The sequence below is a fragment of the Leguminivora glycinivorella genome, chromosome 4 (genome assembly GCF_023078275.1).
Source record: "Leguminivora glycinivorella isolate SPB_JAAS2020 chromosome 4, LegGlyc_1.1, whole genome shotgun sequence".
Classification (NCBI taxonomy): Eukaryota; Metazoa; Arthropoda; class Insecta; order Lepidoptera; family Tortricidae; genus Leguminivora; species Leguminivora glycinivorella.
The window spans coordinates 21328135-21334960 of record NC_062974.1 but is presented as its reverse complement, the minus strand read 5'-3'; positions in this window follow the sequence as shown (position 1 = coordinate 21334960).

Here is a 6826-nt window from a genome sequence, read left to right as displayed (position 1 = left end):
CTAGTACACTTGGAAGCTTCAAATTTAGAATACAGTTAGTGTTTAGTGTATAAATCACACAAAAATTAAAAAATGTTGCAATTTCAGTCCTGGTTTTCAGATACATCAACTGCATAAATAACTTTGTAATCTCATATCAATATATAGGATTACCAAGGTATATTTGCAGTTGATTTACAGTAAATAAATCCATGTACCTCTGTCTATGTAAATTTATACAGATACCCGATGTCGTGATGGGTTGAAAATCTCACTACCCCATTTCCTTAAATGGTGGGAGTCGTATAATTCAACTATGGGATATGGGTTCCATTGTGGTCTGGACGAATAGGCTGACAACCCCTTCATAATTTTGCCAACAGTTGCGCTGAAACGAGTTCGTGTGCTCTGCGTACCCTGTTGGGAAATACATGCGCGACTTTATGTATGTATATACATGTATATGTAGATATGAGGGCGAGCCCTCGCCAAGTACAGCAAAAATTTAAAACAAGTAGATTGCAATAATTCTCCCTACATCACCAACTTCATATTATGTAGATACCCATATAAATATATGAGTACATATAATCAATGTGTTGTAAAATGTAATTAAATATAAATACGTACTTAAATATTATGTTCAAATGTAATAAAAAAAACTTGTGCTACAGTCATTAATAGTATAGGTACAGTCGAGATCATAAATATGTGTACGTTTTTTCAACTAATTTGCAATGGGTTAAGGTGAAAGAATGTATAGCTGATTAAGGGTAGAGCAAGTGGAGCGACCGCTCTAGGCACCAAATGGTAAGGGGGCCGACAAAATCGTACCTACATTTGAAAAAATCCAATAAAAAGTATTATATTGCGTGGGCGCGCACATATTCCAAAATAGCGAGAGGTCATCATCATCCTCCTTGCGTTATCCCGGCATTTGCCACGGCTCATGGGAGCCTGGGGTCCGCTTTGAAAACTAATCTCAAGATTTGGCGTTGGCACTAGTTTTTACGAAAGCGACTGCCATCCGACCTCCCAACTCGAAGGGTAAACTAGACCTTATTGGAATTACCCCGGTTTCCTCACGATGTTTTCCTTCACCGAAAAGCGACTGGCAAATATCAAATGACATTTCGCACATAAATTCCGAAAAACTCATTGGTGCAAGCCGGGGTTCGAACCCGCGACCTTCGTATCGAAAGTCGCATGCTCTTACCGATAGGCCACCAGCTAGCGAGAGGTGTCAGGAATTAATTCAGATATTGAAATGATTGTGGAACGATGTATCAAAATGTCGCAGTGTACATGTATTCATAAGGTGCAATTAAATGAAATGAGGATTTTAGTCATTGACAAACAATAATCCATTGAAATTGTACCTATCAATTATGTGATGTTGCCTTGAATCAATTAATGTTACGTAAAATCGCTGTCAATAGAAATTGTCAACAATGTAAACAAACCATTATATAAAATATCAATATTCTAGCACAATTTTATTATTTTAAAGGTTGAGGATCATAATGTGATATGAATTGATTAAATAACACATGGATTTAGCCAGTATCTGATGAGTTAGAATGGAAATTAAAGACATTTTGACTGCAAGGTTTGTTTACATTATTCACAAGTTCTATTGACGGTGACTTTAGTTACAAAGTTACGTCGTAGTCTAAATATCATGTGTCTAAAATACAGTCCGAAGTAGAGCTCTTCATAAAACTTATGCCAGCAGAATTGTCGCCTGCGGTATTTCCGGACCAATACGACCTTCAAACTTTCAAGAAAAGAGCGTACACCCATCTTAAAGGCCGGCAACGCACCTCCAACACTTCTGGTGTTTCGGGTGTCCATGGGCGGCAGTTATTGCTTACCATCAGGCGACCTGTCTGCTCGTGTGCCTCCTATCCCATAAAAAAAAACGTCTCAGAGAGTCAAAGGAGCAAGCGTGATGATGAGCACTAGGAAACCGAAGGGCCCTACTGAAAAAAAAAAAACACCGAAATGGGCATCCCGATACAGTTATGGACCTGCAAGTACATTTGGCCTATGAAAGACAAGGGTTTTGATAGAATCCCACCTTCCTCTCCACTAGCGGGTTGTCTTTATAAATTGAGTCAATAATATGAAAAAAATTCGCGCTCGCTTCGCTCGCGTTTATTATTTCCATCAAATTAATATCTTTGGAATGATAGACAGAATGAATTTTTCACTTACATACTCTTAGTCAAAATTTCGCGTTTGCTACGCTCACGTGTAGGTACATGAACACGATATCCCCTATCAGCCCCAGGGCCATATACCTATCAAGGACCATTTAATACTAGACTGATATAGCCCATACAAAAAAGCGTACCCCTGAAAAAAGCTTAGTTTTTGCTTTAAAACTAGATGGCGTTGTTTCGTAACCCGGGAGTGGAAAAAAACATATTTTCACACATATTTTTACTTGTTTTTATGTTATAATATGAATAACTATCAAAAAACTTTATTTTAATATCAAAATATTGGCTCAAAACACAATATTTACAAATTATATTTTTTGGTCCGCCTCGACGTAGTTGTGATCGCTTCGCTGGCTAAGTTTGTTCGCATGTTGTCTAATTGTTGCCAAATAAAATGACTAGATGACGTTGGTGGACTAGGAAAATGTCACATCCGTTTCGTTGTTCATTAATATAATATACTTAGTGATAATAAACCTATATGTTGAGCTCAAATACGTTCAACAAAACGCAATCATTGTGCCAACAGATGTGACATCCATGTCACATCACAAATGTCATTGTATGATTTATTGAATATTCATGATATGGATATTAAATATTTTAGAATCGCAGCAGCAATGCGAGTAGAGATACAGAATTAATAACTGTATAAATTAATAATTGTATGACCAATGACCTCATACATAAAATTACCAGTTTAGGTGACAGAAGGCGAATCCAATTTGTAAACATTAAATGTGCTAAGGAAAAGAATCTTTCCGATTTTCAACGGGACACGGCTGAAGGGGCGAACTGGTTTCGACTGCGCCCATGCATCTCAATTGTCCAGAAAGTTCATTCGAAGATCATTTTGCTTATAATAATCTGAGTAATCACAGTGAATGGTTTGACAGTATTTCAGCTAACATGTAGAGAGACTTGCTAGCTTCGTCGGTCAGGCTTCATCTTGGACACAACGCGGATAGTTAGGCCGCCAGGTGTGGCACTTTGGATTACGTTTTTATAATAAATTAATGATAGTTTGTATTGTTTTGGTAACATATTTTCTACTCGTATACTACTCGTTTGGTACTCGTATAAACCTAAACTGAGATAATAAATGAATAAAAGGAAATAATTAGTGAAACTCTGACATAAGTAATAATTAATGAGACTAAATGCGTTTTCACATTATCCGATCCGATATCGGATGTAGGACTGATACCCCATACATTACAGGCACTATCTTGGATTTTTTCCATTTAAATCCTTCCGACATCCGATATCGGATCGGATAATGTGAAAACGGACTAAGACAATAGATACCTTGTTAGTGTTATATACCTAATATGCCTATGTATATCCCACCAAAAACATTCTGTAAAAAATAGCCGTCTCGATGGAGCTGCTTGTTTATCTCTAAAAAGTAATGAAATCTACATAAAGTTCCTTACTGCGATTTCTCTATTATTATAGTTAACTAGCCTTTGCCCGCGGCTTCGCTCGCGTTAAATTCGAAAATCTCTCCACAAACTTCCATCCTCCATTCTAAGGAAGTGGGGGGATATAAAAGAGATAAAAAGTAGCCTATGTCACTTTCCATCCCTTCAACTATCTCCACTTAAAAAATCACGTCAATACGTCGCTCCGTTTTTAACCCCCGACGCAAAAACGAAGGGGTGTTATAAGTTTGACGTGTCTGTCTGTCTGTCTGTCTGTCCGTCTGTCTGTCTGTCTGTCTGTCTGTCTGTCTGTTTGTCTGTCTGTGTGTGTGTCTGTCTGTGGCATCGTAGCTCCCGAACGGATGAACCGATTTTGATTTAGTTTTTTTTGTCTGAAAGCTGAGTTATGCCGTGAAAGATGGACAAACAAACAGACACACACACTTTCCCATTTATAATATTAGTATGGATGTTGTGTGACTTGGCCGTTGAAGTGTAGCGGTGCTGGCGACAGATTGGTGCAATGGTGTCATGGAGCACCTGGTTATAAACTTCTTTATACCCTTGTGTATAAAGAAGTTTATAAGTTTCATATTCGATGGTCCGAGCTAAGGTTCGTAAAGCCATGAAGCCGAGCTGATAATCATTGTCGCTAAACGCCGATCGAAACGCAGTATGAAGTGGGTGATAAACGTACGATACGAGCAGGTATGCGTACTTATGGCTCGACGACCTTTTTCGATTGTGTGTCACCGTAAGTACGCGTAAAAACCGCTGCGCATAGTAGTCGACCATCCAACGCGTACTTGCTCGTACGCCTATCACCCACTTGACGTCGCGCCAACACTTTATGGAAATAGCGGGTTTTCGACAACTACCAATAAGATTTTAGACATTTAAAAATCTTCAATAATACTCAACTGTTTCGGTCGCACTCGTTCAAATATAGGATAGGATTGGTATGAGCGAGACGGTCAGGAGATTGATTGTCAACATGATATCTATCATAAACACCGTTCGAAATGGCCTCATTAAAATCTAAATTTTAAATATATTGAAAGTAATATTACTAATTATTGACGTCACGCTCAAAATGAAAGAGATAGAAAATTTGACAGTATGGTACTCTTTTGCACGATTGTCATAATTCAAAATAAGAACGATGGCTTGCGTTGCGTTGTAAACAGGGACTGAAACATGACACGGGCCCCTAGCGTCATCTATATACTTTTCACTGTATCACTTGTAATGCCGTTGAACTACCGCGTGCGTATTTTAAAAAAAAAACGACATTTTTATTCAAATGACACTCTTAGTGACATCTAGTGACATAGATTTACGGCTGCCAACGGGGTACGGTATTTAGTATGGACTCTGCTGGTCCTTTATAATCGTCCTTGTACCTATTAACTATTAATGCGTGTATGAGGAGGTTAAATAGGAAAGAAGGAAAACAGTTGGACTATCTACCTACAGATAGTCTACAAAAAGAAATGAGATCCCATCAAAAACAAAACTTGTAAAAACACCAAGTCTCGCAACTCAGTTCTTCTGGCGTAAAAAGAGTTGAGATCCCTTAATACCAAGTCGGTTAATTTATTCAGTCCCTACTTAAAGGACCTTCTGCCGTAAGTTATTAATTACGTAGTTTACCTATAGCTAACTTAATAATATTTTATAAAGACCATATCAGTATTAAATATATTTCATGTTTTAAAGAAAATGGACTGACTTGGCAAACGCATGAAACAATTTTGTCCACGGTGTAAATTGCGATTGCCAAGTCAGTCCATTTTCTTTAAAACATGAAATATATTTGATACTGATATGGTCTTTATAAGATATTATTAAGTTAGCTATAGGTAAACTACGTAATTAATAACTTACGGCAGAAGGTCATTTAAGTAGGGACTGAATAAATTAACCGACTTGGTATTAAGGGATCTCAACTCTTTTTACGCCAGAAGAACTGAGTTGCGAGACTTGGTGTTATTACAAGTTTTGTTTTTGATGGGATAAACTTATCATGCTACCTTATGTTATTTACAGAGAACGAGAAGTTCGCAATAATTGTGGTATGCCAAATTGTAACCTAAATGGTCCGCAATGTATTTAAAATCAAACTTCAACTGTCGAAGCACCAGAAAGAAACTCCCTTATGGTTGAAATAAACTTAGAACCTAATACCAAAGATAATAGAATTTCATATCATTTCATAGTCTATGCCTAATACCTACTAAGGTAAATTGCCAGTAACTGGCTACCCTATACCAAAGAGTATTGAATCACTACGCCCTATACTGAAAATAAATTCTCTTCACATCTAAATAGAGGTCTTTACATAAAATTTCTGTTACTGGCCACGTTATGCTAAAATTAATTCTGTTTACTTTATTAGTATACAGAGTTCATATTTAGTACAAGGTGCCCAGTTACTAGAAATTTGACTTACTAGGTTTATCAAAATAAAACCAATATTCAAGTTTTATAACTTTTATTGTTGAATACTTATATGTTAAGTTGCTAACAGCACGAAGTTCAGTTGGGACTTGCTCCACTCAAATAATATAAATATTAGTTCCTCAGAACAAAATAAATAAAAACACTTCTTAAAGCCCTTGTGGCATTTTTCTTTGTCAAATAATAATTCCTTAATGTTTAGTCACTTGTGCAACTTTCTACACGAAGAAATTGTTTAAATGGCCTCGATTAAAAATCGTTTGTATATAAATATATATACGATTAGTAAAGTACAAGAATGAGAATAGAACTTACTAGGTCGCGGCGCGCAGTCGGCTTACGGCGGGTTGTGTTTTACTTCGAGTAAAACTATGCAACCGACACGGGCGGTAAGCCGAGCCGCGACTCCTACAGCCGTCGTCAGACCCAATACAATGAAATGTACAATCGGTACAAGCCATACCATACAACTGATCGGGCCCAAGTTCCGGCGGGCGTCACGTCAAAACAAACAAATCGACGTCACAATTACCGATCAATTGTATTCACACTTATTATATTTTTACACCTAGAAAGAACAATCATGCTATGTATGCGATTAATCAAACACTACGCTAAATACGGGTACATGCGTTATATATAGGTCACGGAGCCTAAATTACGAGCAACCTTCAACCTTAGCCTAAGCTGTTTCGGCTCGGCGGCCGATACGGTCGCTCACGCGGAGTGGTCTTACGT